We start from the raw sequence: 15,179 nt of genomic DNA on the forward strand, positions 1-15,179 counted from the left end.
ACACAACTTTTTAGCTATTAGGCAAGACATTTTTTGAAATGGGGTCCTAAGGCTGAAAACATTACAGTGAGCTTTACTATACACCCAGTTGCACACGTTTAACTTTTACTGTCACATACCCAGAGAGAGGATGAGACGACATACCTTCCAGTACTTGACAAGGTTTCCTTCTGGGGATTTACCAGACTGTTTGCATTTAATTTCACTATGAATGCAGCCTTGTCATATGGGGAACACATAAGCTAACAGAACATGCTCTGGGACCTCTTAGTTCTTCAGCCAGAGTTACCCTCATCCATGTGCAGAACCAAGCTGATGGGTTGATCTGGGATTGCTCGCTAGAGAGAAAGGTCTAGCTTACTGAGAAGTAGCATTCTCTCATGCTTTTCACTTCTGGTCTACCCAAGAAGACAAGGACTCCCTTCCCATGGGTCATCTCTCCTCTCCCGTTCCACACTGTATGCCTCCACCATTCACTCTGCAGACCCCTGGGGAAAATGGCTGGGTCAACCTAATGGGAAATACTTCACTAAGGAGCTGATACCGCTGCATAGCATACAGCCCACCACCAAGTAAGTTATGCAGCTTCCTTCCACATGTCAAACAAACATTTCACATTGAGCATATTGCAAAATGAGCACTCAGCTTTGCCAACTCCATTGTTCAGCTGCATCTCAAATCATGCTTGTTTGGTGCTGGAACTATAGCAACCTTACCGAATGAGATTGAAATATTTTTACCTGTCAAGATATATGTCCTGAATATTCTACTATAGATCCCGCTAAATATACAACAAGCCACAAAAGATTTCAGTCAGCATTATATATCGTGTTACTATCCAAACACAAACGTTAGAATTAAATGTAGTTGTAGTGCAATAAACACCATTGCAACTCCCTTGTAGGGACATTTTTCAACCAACCTTTGTGCTAAAATCAACATGGCTGGTCTGTGTTATTTAATTAATATCTAGGCTCAAAGATCACCCTTTGCTTTTCTTTAATTTGAAAAAAGAAAAGCCTTTTTTCTGGATTAACACAAATATAAAACGGAAAGACTGTGGAACATAAAGGCCATGGGTTGCATTTTGCACAGGATAGGTTCTGGTTGAATGAGATCTGGGACGTGTGCCAAATTAATAGAAAAAATCCTGTTCTTCCTCTCCAATAGCCACAATGTTCATTATTAAGAAAAGCATATGAACCACAGGATTTGATTTTAATAACACCAATGTCTTCATTAATCTGTACTTTCCATTTAGCCTCATTATTGAGTAAATGCTGAGTTAATGCAGCACCTATTATTGTTGGATTTTCCATGAAAAACCTCCTTTCCCTCTTCTTTTTTTATTCATTCAAGGACTATCAGGTGTGTGTGTCATGTTTTTAAACAGGCCGTCCACTGTCAATGGCTGTTTTCTTACCTCAGGTCTATGCAGCTACTCCAGTAACACGCGGTCTACAATGCAGACAGTAACAAAAAAACCCCCAAGAGAACAAAGCCCCGATAAAACCACTCCTAACTCAAAACCATATTTGTTTTGGTGTTGTTTCAAATGCTGTCGTGTCAAGGAGCCTCTTACTATCACCTGCAACTGAGCTGATCTTTCCTGGATGCTCCATGCGCCCTCCTTCTAAATCAAGATTGCTGATGGCCAACACCGCTTTGTATCTGCCGAACAAATAGCGGCCTTTTGTCCAGCACAAGTTCCTAAACAAACTTAATCTCTCTAACACTGTGACAGATGACATTTAGATGTCCTTGTTACCCTTAAAATGAGTTTTATTGACAATCAGAGAACAAAAAGAAGGCCCAGATAAAGCCCAATGTTTTATAGGCCTGCTAACAACATCTTAGTTCTTAGTGCAGAGGGTGTAGAGAAAGCCCGGAGTTGCCCCCATTTTCCCCTGCTTTGCTATATCACCATGACAACAGATATAGAAATCACTTAGTGACTCCTAGAAAGAAAACACAGTGACACAGTACCCCTTGTATGGCGAATCAAACTAAAGCCTTCATTCAAATGGCTATTCAGCTTGGGCATTCATGTAGAGGATGGGGTGGATTTTACACAGGTAACAACAACAGAAAGGCCAGCAAGCACTCCAGCCACAGCATATGGTAAAGTCTCTGTTTAATTAATGCATCCTCAATAGAATTTATCCATTTTAAATTTGTTTTCTTTTACTTGAAACATCATTAATGTAAAGGGCAACATTAATCAACATCTTGCAACTTAAAAGGGCATTAAAAAGTGATCTTTCCCCCCCCACCCCCCAACAGAATCTTTTCAAGTACTTTTGCTCCCTGCGACTGATTCCAGGCGGTCAGGGCCCTTAATCATAAGGCAAATCTAGAGAGGCCTCTACTGGCCAGCCTCGCCATCTGCAATTTTTCCATTTTAAGTGACTTGGAAAAGCAAGCAGTTGAGTAACTACAAGCTTTTATCTTAAAGTTGCACACAGAACGGATTACTGATAAATATATGGTGCAAAACATAGGATAATTGTGCTTTTTTGAAGCTATCATGTACGGTATAACTTTGCTCTTTTTTTTTTTTTTTCCTCCCCTTCCGTAAAAGTAAGAAGACTAGAAAGATTTATCCTGGCTGTGATGTATTTGCCTCTATGACATTTTGAGACATTTTAAGATTATGGGTCTAAAAATTAATGGGTAATCATTTTTCTTTGTGCACAGGGCTCCCCTTAAAGCTGGGGCTTAAATCCATTTAAATTTGAAATTCTCATATGCATGTGGCATTTTATATATGCATTTCTCACAACTAGAGTAAAACATACATCAAAGCTCAGAGAAATTAAATCAAGAGCACAAGAAAGAGAGTTATTGAATGACAGAGGAACCCTGCTTCTCTGGGCTTTCCACAGTGACAACACAAAGACAAAGAACTTCAAAATCTCCCATTTAGGTAAAATTTAACATTGCAGGCAATGGTCAGTGTGCTCTGTGCTAATATCAGCAGTTCTGGCTGGAAAAAAAAGACTTTCTGCTGTATCCTTTAAATAAAAATATGAAGTGTGAGTTTGAAGATACTTAAAACTAAATTGACGCTCTTTTTTTAATTCTTGGAACGCACATGCCCTGTTATCAACCACAGACCATGGGAATAAGAATTATCTACTAAGCAGAAGACGTGACTCGCTAGATCTTAACTTATTGCTGTGTAGATAGGAAACTTCTTAACACCAAAACTCACGGAAAATGGGCAAAGTGACAGATCTGGTGAAACAAATCCCAAAGCTGAAGGCTGAGAGAAGACACTGATACTAGAAAAACAGTGCAAAATGTTGATGGTGAATATAATTAACCAGGGAAGCAACTTACCTCGGGCTGCAGTAGGCTGCTCAAAAAACTAAGTCTAACTTAGCAAGATTTTTTTTGCTGTGTAGAATAGACATCACAGTCACTCCTAACCTTAAAATTAATATTTTAAAAAAAAAAAAAAAAAGTCTGCAGCCTCTAGTAAATCTACAGGAAGTCACACAGCTTATTTGCGTTATATTTATGGTTAAAAAAAACTTTCAATCCTTGTGTGATCTATAAATATACTTTTTTTTTTAATAGAAAAGGATTTAGTAAGTATCAAGTATCTTAAGAGCGTATTATTTAGTAAAACCTTAAAATTTACACAATAAATCTCATGTCACATACATTCATCCATCCTTCACCTCAAAGAGTATTAAAATGAAAAAAAGGCTATATCATGATACTTTCTCCCTGTCTCAGTATAATTTACAAGCACTGCAAGAACAGGAAAAAGCCTATTTTAACAAGCCTGGATTAGCTGGTATCTCTTAAGGTAACCAGCACTCAATGTCTTTTTTAAAAAATATTTTATTTGCCCATAGGTCCATATAAGCCGCCAGCTAATTTTACCTGTGATTACCTTTCCCCAGAAGGGCTGGGGGCAGGGAAGGAGATGTAATACAGGTCAATTCCTACCTCATGGTCAATGTAGCCTTTAAAAAATAAACAGCAGATCTGGAGCTCCCCCTGCTAGTCCCAACAGTGACACCTCCTGGGGCAAGCGGGCTCCAGACAGCTGCACGATTTTCTCCGCTTTGAAGTACAGTGAGCGCTCCACTCTGCAAAGCTGCACCAGTTCCAGTCCAAGAGTTTCTTTGAAGAAACTTTTCAGGACTGAAGCACTGCAGGGAGGAAAATGAACAATCCTGTTTAATTGCATCAGTTTAGTGAGGGAAGCACAGGAGCCAGCGGCCATGTGGACGGACAATATGACACACTAATATTAACCTTCAGGTATTTCATTAAAAAAGGGGATTCAGTTTTGGAAGTGGTGTTCCAGAAATAGTTTAGAGGTATGTCCAGCAACTGCGCCCACCGCACGTGGCTAACATCAGACTTTGTGACTTTCTTGCTTTTAGTGGTTTTTTTCCTTTGTTTTGGTTTGGTGGGGTTTGTTTGTTTGTTTGGGGGGTTTTTTTTGTTTGGTTTTTGTGTGTGTGTGTGTAGTACAAGCTCACCTATGCAGAAAATCTGGAAACACTTAAAATGACAATTTCTACTGGACTCACACCATTTCATACCAGATTTTTAAAAACTATGGGCCAAATAGCTCATAATCTACAGGTCCAGTCCTGCAAACCCTAGGTAATGGGCACAAATCTTCAAACAACAGGAACCCAGTAAGGACTCAGAATTAAATTTTGTAATGAGCCACAGTCTCCTGAAAGGAAACTAATAAAAATGGATTGGGGGAAAAACATATTCTAGCTATACCTAGATTTAGAATAGCCTTTACTGGTCATTCGTCACATGTTTGACTTCAAACAGAAAAAAAAATAATTGCAAATTAAAAAGACGACCACCTATTTGCAAACAGGAACAATTTCTTCCTTTAGATTCTTACAGAATTAATGGTGAATAAAAATATTACCAATCAGTTCACAATGGCCAAGAAATCCACAGTGGTCTTTGATGTCATCCTAATAAAAATAAATTTTAAGAATCATACATTTTTAGGAATATGGACTGTCAGCATTTCATACAGGAATCTCTGGCATGTGGTAATTTCCTGACAGAGATAGAATTACACAGATTTGGTGACATCAAAGTGTAAAAGAGCTCACACAAATTGGTTGAGAAGGTTTTTGTTTTCTTATGTCTAGGGAGTTCATTATTTCTATTTAAGAATCCAAGCAAACAGCGTATGAACAACCAATTAATAAACATTTTCAGTGTATGAATTTGCAGGAAATGATTCTGTGGACAAAAGTAATCTCAAAATGATACACAGTTCCAGCTGAATCTAACAAGTGATCTCACAGCTTTCTGGTAACTAGCACACTAGAAAGCACACAGAACACCCGGGGGGGGGGGGGGAATCTCTCTAGAGATCTGTTTTCGCAGGTGAAGCTACAATGGAATTTTCTGCATTTTTACTGGAATCATTTGACAAATATGCAATTTACTGATTATAATGAAAAATCCAGAATTAATAAACTGGAAGTTAGAAATCCACGAAGGAGAAGTTAATCACTACTCAAGAAATGTATTTTTTTCAATTCAGCTGCAAATGAAGTAGAACACAGTGGGTAAAAAAGGGAAACAGTGCAAAAACGTATAGAATATTATTCCCTGACTTATTAAAAAGCCAAAGAGTCTTAGAAATCTCTTTTATAAATGTAATTCTTACAGTTTTATTCAAGATAATAATAAATATGTAAAAGAAATCTTGTATATTGGCTGCCTAGCAACGTACACATCCAATCGATAGAATAATTAAAAGCGGTTTAAGATAGTTGTATCCAGAATATGCAGAATGACTTACAAATAGATTAATTTGTATACTTTTTATTTTAAAGCATGATTGAATTACAGGTAAGCTGGGGGAACAACAACAACAAAAAAAATCTAACATTTCTGCCTGAAGTACAGAACTTGTCTTTTTCTACTCTTATATTTGAGGTACTGTATTTACTCTCTGATGGTGTGGTGCTGCTAATATATCATAAATAGGGCACAATTACAAAGAAAGTGTTTGCAAAAGACCACAGAATACAGTGGCACAGATAAAAGACACAGGGGAAAAAAAAAAAGACAGGGTGGGGGAACAAGCTAGGACTAACACCTGGGCTCGTACCTAGCTGTGCGTTTGTGACCAACATTACAGCTCAGGGAAGTCAAAAACTGCAAAATGGACCAAGTTTTCCCAAGTACCTGAAGCTGTAATTCACCTAATGTCTACAACAGCCAGGAAACAGATTCCCTTTCTGCCGTAGGAGAGCCCATTTCTCCATTTCCCAGGGGATTTGTGCAGTGTAAAGCTCCCGAGAGCCCACGGGCTGACCGAGGGAAATGGCACCCAGCAGCCCAGGGCAGCCCAGGCAGCCCGTCAAGCGCAGAGCCACAAAACAGAGCCAGAGGCAGCTCCAAGGCTGCCAGCACAACTGCCTGCAAAAGCTGCCAACGAGCCAGAAACTGCTTGTGGGAAAATATCACTTACCCTCAGCATCTGGGTCCCGTGATTACTGTCCAAAGAAACACAGGCTGGAAAGATAATGGCAGGATAAATAGCACTTCGCTTCTCCCATTTCTCCCCATTTACTACCGCAGATTTTTGATATGCCACCCCCTCACGCTTGAGTACAATTTTTTAAAAATTTCTGTGCTTTTTAATCTTTGCGTTACAAAGTAAAATGAGTCTTCCTGCTTCACCTCTAAAAATAGCTTTCGCACACTTCCCCTGGCTCTCGATGTATGAGACATAGTGGGGCTATTTGTTACCGTTATTGACATGTTTGTGGTGAACTGCGAGCGTGTTTACAGTAGAAATGAAGTCCCTGCTCTCTTGGAGGTAATCCTGGGGTGTCTAAAAGACTCACGGGAGTCCTTGACACGGATCCTCTAAACCAAATTTCTGTTCCCATGTAAATAAATTATCTCAGGGCCAAATATTTATATTTCCCTTCTATTTCAGGAAGGGAGCAGATGCAAAAGTTCCTGATGGTTCCAGCAATAATGGCCGGTGCAAGCTCTCTGCTAGTGGGGATAAGGAAGAACGGGAGGAAAAAAGGAAGAGAAGAGCTTTGCGTTTACCACTTGCGGCGTAATAGAATGCGAAATGGGGCTTTTGCGACAAGTAAATAGGGCTAAGTGAGAATTGGCTCCCTGAGGTGATGGGTGTCAAAAATGCTAGGGAACCTAAAGGCCAGAGATGCCTTATGGCTAGTGAATTGGCCCTAACTTCCCCAAATTATGCCAAAGGTTGCCCAGAAAATTTTAGTGTCATTAGCTTTTGGTTGGAATTGATAGATTTCCATCTTCATGCAGTATCTGTTCACTGAGGGGGGAAAATGGTTGCTATTAAAATTGTACAGCATTATCATTTTACCAGCATAGGCTGCTTTTTCCTCCAGAAAATCACTAAAAGAAGTAAACTTTAGCCAGAACCGCAGTTTGTACATTTGCACCGTACTGAAAGAGACCCAGACAGTCGCTCGTTAAAACTGGCCGGTTATGTGTAACATATATGGGATTTTGCAACATGCCAGGTGTTACACAAAACATGAGGTGACATCATTCTGTGGACCGTGCTATAGCAAATACAATCTTCTGGTGGTTTACAGGAAAAAGACCACACCGCTTTTTGGTGAACTGCATACAAAGTGACGAAGAGTACAAGTTGTTGTTCTCTCTATATTTTGAAATTGGGCAAATCTCTTTCTCTGCGTGCACAAATTCATGTTTATAAGCAGAAGGTCTACACTAAATCTGTCATTAAAAATATTCTTTCTAGTAAGGAATAAGGAGTTTAGAGTAAAATAAACAAAATTTATAGGAATATCTGTGGGCTGCAGATATATTTAAGTGTATAACCAGCACGAAAATATCCAAGGGAGACTAACCAATAACAACAGAGGAAACTGTAAACTGGAGTTCCTGCATAATAAACAGAGCAACATGGACTCAGTGCCACAATCTGGTTTTTGTTTTTAAATTCGCACAGACAGAAAAGTGTTTGATTCCAGCAATGAACTCTTTTGATTGATGGATTATTTGATCAAATGTTACTGAGAGATTATTATTTCTATTCCTGTGTAAACTAATGAATTCCAAAACCCATTCAAATTTATAGCATTATTTATACCTTCATTAAACAAATGGCAAACATTATTGCTGAACTGTTCCAGCTCCTCCTTATTCATCGGACTAGGTCTATATTCAAAACCAAATGTATCAGCAGTGTGAGGCCGAGCTCTTAGAGGAAGGTGCCGTACGTATAATTAGTATTAGCCAGCCTTGTACTTGGAAACAAGAGAAGAAGTATATGTGAAAATTGCATTGCTTGCAGCAAAGAAAAGTACAGAAAACTAACAGAGGTACCTGTGACGTGCTACGTGATCCTCGCTTTCGATACTGTGGAAAGATGAGTGCAGAAAACCGCGTTTGATAGGTCTGAGCACGGTCAAAAGGAAACATACCTTGAAGCACATCACATGCGTGCCTAGAAATGCTGGGCTCACTCTCTTTTATATTAAGCAGAAAAGCGTATAGTTGTATAAAAAGATAATAGAAGGTTATAGCTGAAGTCAGACCTCATATGCAGGCTTTCTATGTATTATCTTGGAATATCATAGTGCTGTTTTTAAAATAATTAAAAAAGCAAAGGAGGTAATTTGTTCCTTTTACTAGGAAGTTGGTATGCAGAACATTAGCTTGCCTTTTCTGTCCACATTCAGTTTGTTTATTGCTGGTTTTCAGTTATCTTAGTGTCTTGAATATTTAGTGGCATACAGATCTTGCCTACATTCAACATTTTCATATTTCATTGTATTTTAATTACTACAAAACCTTATGCACAGGACGCATCATAATATTATTTGCTTCCATTCCACTGAAAACCATGTACATTTTCTTGAACATGGGAATATTTTTAATTTTTAATATGTAATTGTTTGAGAAGGCACACAGTTTGAGCAGTTAGGCCCAATGTTCCAAATAAAACATGTCACGTTTCAGGACAAAAAGAGGCATTGTAGCTTACTTATTTTAAAAGAACGCCAATGCCATTTCATCCTTCGCAATCTCATAGATCCTACATGACCAACAGAAAAACGTTGAACTTATCACTAGTAAAGACATTGTCACTGGTATTCATCTGTTTAAAAAAAAAAAAAAGAAAAATTGTTTTTCCTAAAATACATGGGGTTTGGTGGGGTGGGGTTTTTTTTGTTTGTTTTGCTTTGTTTTTTTCCTATGGAAAGACACTTACGCTTTTATCCAGGCAGGAATTTCTTTTCTCTTAAGACATCAGCTGAAACTACAGAGAACTAGTTAGCTGCACACACACGCTCCATGTTCATCATGTATTCTTTGGAATAACTGTCCAAATTTTATTAGGATTTTCTTATAATGATGTTATATGATGTCCTTGTTGTGATACCTGCATATGTAGAGATCTTAATATTGATTTACTGTGTCTTTTGCCCATCCTTGAGCAGTGTAGATAGCAATTACAGCTGTTGGTGGTATCTATTTTGTCTTTTCATAATTGTCATTTCTGGTTCTACTTAAGATTAAAATATGAAAATTGCATCACGTGCACATGAGCAGGGCATCAGCTAAGTTATCAGCAACATCATGGCAGCGTCATCATTTTAACCACCACCCTTCTCCATCTTGTTTATGAAAACTGCATACCGTAACATAAACTTTTAGAAGGAATGTATCATCGCACGAGCTGCCCTGACAAGAAACCCTCATTCAGATCATTCATATCTTCCCCCAAAAAATCATCAGGGACAGACAAACACCTGTACAGCTGCACCAGATGTTTCTGAATAGTTTTGCTTGGGTTGCTGTCCGAGATTCATCAGTTCAAAGCTGATTTCTTCGCTACGTCTAAAATCACTTACAAGCTCCTTATTGTCAGGGGTTTGCTCAGCTGAAGTTGCAACGGTGCAGTGGCACATGCATCTTAATTGCACAATGGATTTTTAAAAAGCAGTAAAAGTCGATGCTAGGATGAATAGTAAATGACCATTCATGCTCCCCAGTAATCAAAATAAAACATATTCCAACCATATACTTGGAAGAGAGGTAGGAAATTTCGGCAAAGAAACAGCAGAAAATATTTTCACACTGCTCAAGTTCCTGTTTTTAGAGCAGTGATTTTCTTTAGCACTAGAAAAAGAAATCCTTATGCAGGGTTGACTTGGTGTTGGTTTCTTTATAATCTGTTCATGTACAACACACAGCTGAGATAATGGAGAGCAAACATTACGTGCAACATCCTCGCAAGCATCAACGTTATCTACCAGTCCTCCCAAGCAGGGTATTCTATCAATTGTCAATGAACTGAATCGTCTATTAAAAATGAAGTTGAACAAAGAAAAACAGTATGAGAAGGTGTTTTGGTTTTGTGTGCCTTTTTTTTTTTTTTTTTTAAACACACTCTGGCTGGTATTTTAAAAGATCTTTTGCACACGTTTGGATACAGATGAGAACAATTAAATACCCTCTAATAATTAATGTATATGCAATCTATAGCATGCATTCTCTTCTTATTAGAGGCTGTGAGTTTTTTGTTGCAATCTAGCTAATAAAGGCTTTCTTTTCCACAAGAGAATTTTGACAGGGTTGACTCCAGACGGCTTTCCAGCTGAGGTCTGGGGCCTTGCTGAACCTTCAAAATTTTCCCATTTGAGCTGCATCAAAGTGAAGGAAATTCAAGGATCACTAACGTCTCAGATGGTAGCACTTGCCCTAACAACCAAGGTTCAGGAATTCTTTGGAGCAGGCTGAGGTCATTTTTCTCCCCTTTTCTCCTAATGCTTTTCTCTATTAATCAGAGCTCACAGCTCAGATTGGTCTTCAACTTCCTCCCAATCCTTGCTAAGCCTGTCATTTCTAGCTATTATTTACTTTAATGGACTTTGGCTGATCCCTTATGAAGCTTTGGATCTGAGAATAATAAGGCTGGAGAGTAACGGGCACAGACATGGGTGTGGGTTTGCCTGCAGATTAACCGTGGCAGATGGGCTTTATTGCGGTTTCCTGTGTGCCGAGTGTTGATTGAGAGGGTATAATGAGAGAGGTGGTGTCTGCACAATGGCTGCAGCCACTTCATTGCACCTCGCGTCTAAACAACCCCATTTTTCTAAATCTTTGGGTTGTGAAATTTTAGGAAGTCAGAGCACAAGAACAAGTACAAAAACAACTGTAAATAACCATGAATGTTAATCCAACCCTAATTGGTCCCTTCTTTCATTATGGGTACATTTTGCTGAGCTCCCCCCCACCCCCCCATTTCTTTTAACAAATGAATGATATGGACAGCTATGCATACATTTGACTTTTATAACAGTTTAACACAAATATTACTTCATATCAACTTATATGATTATTAATATTAATGTGCCATTAGTTTTTGCATTATTAACACCAGCAGCAAAAGCTTACCTTGCGATCATCTTGTTATGCTTTAGGTTTTTGTCATCTCGGGGAAATTTGTTTGAATTAAATTATCTATTGTCTGGAGAATATAAAAAATAACAGCAGGAAAATTGCTTAGTATCTGGCAAATGTGTCAAAAATATGCTTTTCTAAGTCCAAATGCCATTAACTTTCAACAGCGATCAGATGATAAATTATTTTCAGCTATAGGTACTATCAAAAGATCTTTTACAAATTCCCCATTTTAAAGATTTTACTTAATTCCTCCCTTTCACTGATGGATTAAATCACAACTATTGATTCTTTTCTTCCTTTGGGGCTTTACCCATCTGTCCTAACACTTTCATCCCAGCACCCCTTGGGCTGAGAGAAGTGTTCTACAAATGAACCAGTGAAAACCTGGAGAAGATTCCAGGTCAAGTTTGTGTACAAGAGTTTAAATTTTTAGTGACAGTCTTCCCTTACTGCAGACGAAAGTTTCCACACAGAGCCGCACAAGCTAGCCCCACCAATTATCCTCCTCCTTTGAAAACCATTATCAAGTTTTTCAAAACTTCTTTCATTTCACTGTTGTCACTCGATGAAAAGGAAACTAACCACCATGTCAAGACAACTCGGCTGCCTGGCAACCAAGGGCCACATTTTAATTCTGACTTGCTTCTAGTCTTGACTAATGGAAAGTGACTATGTTAAGCCAGTCAGAAGAGTTGTTTGTCACTTCTGAAATGCAAACAAAACTATATTGTTTCGAAAGTCCTGGGCGTGATTGATGTAAAGATTTACAGTAACATCATTCATTTGCCCTTGTGTTTTAGTGGGATTGATGTCATATCTTTTCATGCTTTATTAAATGCTTTCGGAGAACTCAAATACATGATGCTTTTTGTCCTAAAGAATCTAAAGAGATTTTTTTATGCAAGAAAACTGGGCTCCAACTTGTGAGATTTAATGATTCAACTCAACATGTGTCTGTAATTTAATAAGAAACATCAGCCGAGAAATGTGAATATATATCAAACTGACAAAAAAAAAAAAAAAGAAAAAAAAAAAGCCAAGAAGGGGAAAAAAAAAAAATCAACAGTTTGGGGGAGGGAAAGGAAAGATACACTGCTAACTTGCCGGCAATAAAGCTTGTTTGGACAAACGTTCCCACAGCAGAGTTAATTTTTTTCACTTCTAATAAAAAAGAGAAGTTTAAATTCTGTTCCCCACCTCCTTAACTGTAAATATATGCAGTCACAAATATAAAACATGTGTCCATTTCTCTAAATTATAACTGAAAACATTATAAGTAATATCAACATCAATTACGCTGACTAACTATGACAGATTCAAATAGGTTTAAACAGTACGTTTCCAAAGTCATCTAAAAAATCCCTTCTAAAAACAATTATATTGCAAACTATTTTTATAAAGGCTGGGTCGACCTTTACTGTAAATTAACAATCAGGAGAGGATGAATGAACCTACAGGCAGTTTTCTCCTCTGGAACAGGGAGAGACACACACACACACACACACACTCTGCATGTATAGATATCATTTTTTGTCATTACACAGACAAAAGATGTATGGATTTATGGGGGTGTGTGTATATATATGTATATATAAACAGAAAGGAAAACATAGCTGTTGTGGTAGTTTCTGTTCTATTTCATGAATAGAAATCACTCTTCAAATGCCTATTATTCATTGAGGCAATAATGAAATTAATATTCTGGGTAGTGGGCTTAGGCTTTTGCAAGTATACTTACATCGGCATCAATGGTATGCTGGACCTGTTTTCCAGAATCAATACATTTCCTTTTTGCTGTTCTGGCGATACCTGTTAATAAGCAGACCCATGACATTGTTTTTTTAAATATAGATATTAAAATTTAAGCCCAGTAAAAACATATGCTGTAATTACAGTTGCTATCTGGGATTCTTAGGGATGGTCCATGAGGCATCCACCACGTCAGTTCTTTGGGTAGAAGTTTAGAAGTTTTGATGGATGGAAGGTATACGTGGAGAAAAGAGAAGCAATGCAGCCTACTTTGCGTCCTGGTCCTCCCTGATCCTTGGTGGATGGTGATCCTATTCCAAACCTTCCTACAAATCAAGCTGTCCTATACTCAGCTCATGCAATACAAAACCCCTGCCTACCATCCTGAGCTAATGAGACGTGGGACACTATCCCCCGTGTTATCTAACCGTACCGACCAAATGGTCCAAAATAGGAGCAGTCAGCTCAGCATCAGCACTGTGCCCTACAAGGTAAGAGGATAATGGATATTGATTGCAGGTGGTTGCAAGGAGCTATCATGTGGATTCAGTCCCCAGAGTATGACAGCGTTGCTATCAGTGGTGTAAGCAGCTGTCAGAGAGATGCAAGCAGGCTTTCAGCTGAGGGCCATGCTGCAAGAGGTCAGAGCGCTCAGCAGAGAACAAGCAGAGAAGCCCAGTGCAGATAATGCTGCAGCAGGGGAGGGTGCAGGACCTGTTTTACTCGCACTGATTCTGTTGGTTTGTTGATGCAAGGCTGCACCTGGAGCCTCCCTTCCACAGTCAGAAATCACGAGGCTTCAAGCTCCTCCAGGAAGGGGTAAATCCCATCTTGGAGGCCATGAAGCCACAGCATTTCCTCATTTGAGTCCTGGCCTCAGCAGGGATCAGTACAGAACTTTGAAGGAATCCTGAATAATTGCACTAGATCAAAGCAGTGAGGCCTTGGTGCTTTGCTAACTATGTGAATTCCACTTTGTGCTGATAGTATGGAAAAAGGGTAAATTAGATGTATAGATTTGTTATATAAGAGAGCTCTGACAGACAGATGAAGCAGAGGAGTAAGGATGTGTGCCTGTCCACTTTCCAGAAAATAATTAAGATCTCTGCCAAAGCCTGCTCCTTCAGAATCTCTCAATGCATGATTAAGTTGAAGCATTAGTGACCCCAAGGATGGAGGAGGAGGAGGAGGAAGGGAAGCAGTTGCCCAATATTTCCACTGAGTGGAAGTCAGGACTGGCTCAGAAACAATAACTCCATTGACTCAGGAAAATAAATATGCATTCATTCAGAAGATTATCTAATCAGTCTAGGTCTAGGTATTAGGTCAGTGGATTACCTCAGCCTACCACCAGTCTCAGCAAGCCCTGCATCTCCAAGAAACAAATTAAGAACACGCACATTCCAAGATCACAGCATTTTTACAGTCCTCATCATAGCCAAAAAGCAAAACCTGGGTGTAAAACTGTCTCTCTATAGCCAAATTACACACAAAGCATGTTGTAAATCAGCTTCACCCCAGGGAAGGCAAGCTGTAAACTACCTATCATTTTACACAGCTACATATAACCATCATGGTGGAGGAAGCCTGAAAAGGTCAAGAGATTTTTCTAAACTACCTACATCTCCGGAGTAGCTCAAGAAGCCACGTAATCTAAGGTCCTCAGGTAGTTTCTCTGTCTGCCGTTTTTTTCCTTATGGAAACGAATGTGTAGCTTTCTAACTGCCTTCAGCTTCTGCTGAATTAAACACATTCCAGCATCTCTAGAGCACCACTTAGGCAGTTGCACTCCCCCTTGCACTCTCCTGGGTAATCCTTCTGGGGGGAAAGAATACACAACGAAGCCCTCAGCTGACGATTTGGGAGGCCTGCCACTGGTTATTGCCATCCATTATTTTTCAACTGATTCAAAGATAAGACAGGGGCTGAAAGCTTGTAGCTACTTCTTTTGAGAAAACAGAGTCCAAACAGTTCCTCTT

The 15,179-nt window shown here is 39.0% G+C and overlaps 1 long non-coding RNA gene across 1 annotated transcript in view; it reads right to left on the minus strand.

The window, feature by feature from the left end:
• The window catches only part of LOC129210297 (uncharacterized), a 34,417-nt gene that overhangs the window by 757 nt on the left and 18,481 nt on the right, over positions 1 to 15,179 (minus strand). Inside the window, exons 6-7 of the long non-coding RNA XR_008578367.1 lie at positions 13,190 to 13,260; positions 11,443 to 11,515 (exon numbers count right to left, since the gene is read on the minus strand). This is a non-coding gene — a long non-coding RNA (uncharacterized LOC129210297). The remainder of the gene's footprint in view (positions 1 to 11,442; positions 11,516 to 13,189; positions 13,261 to 15,179) is intronic.

Source organism: Grus americana, chromosome 9, assembly GCF_028858705.1.
Source record: "Grus americana isolate bGruAme1 chromosome 9, bGruAme1.mat, whole genome shotgun sequence".
Lineage (NCBI taxonomy): Eukaryota > Metazoa > Chordata > Aves > Gruiformes > Gruidae > Grus > Grus americana.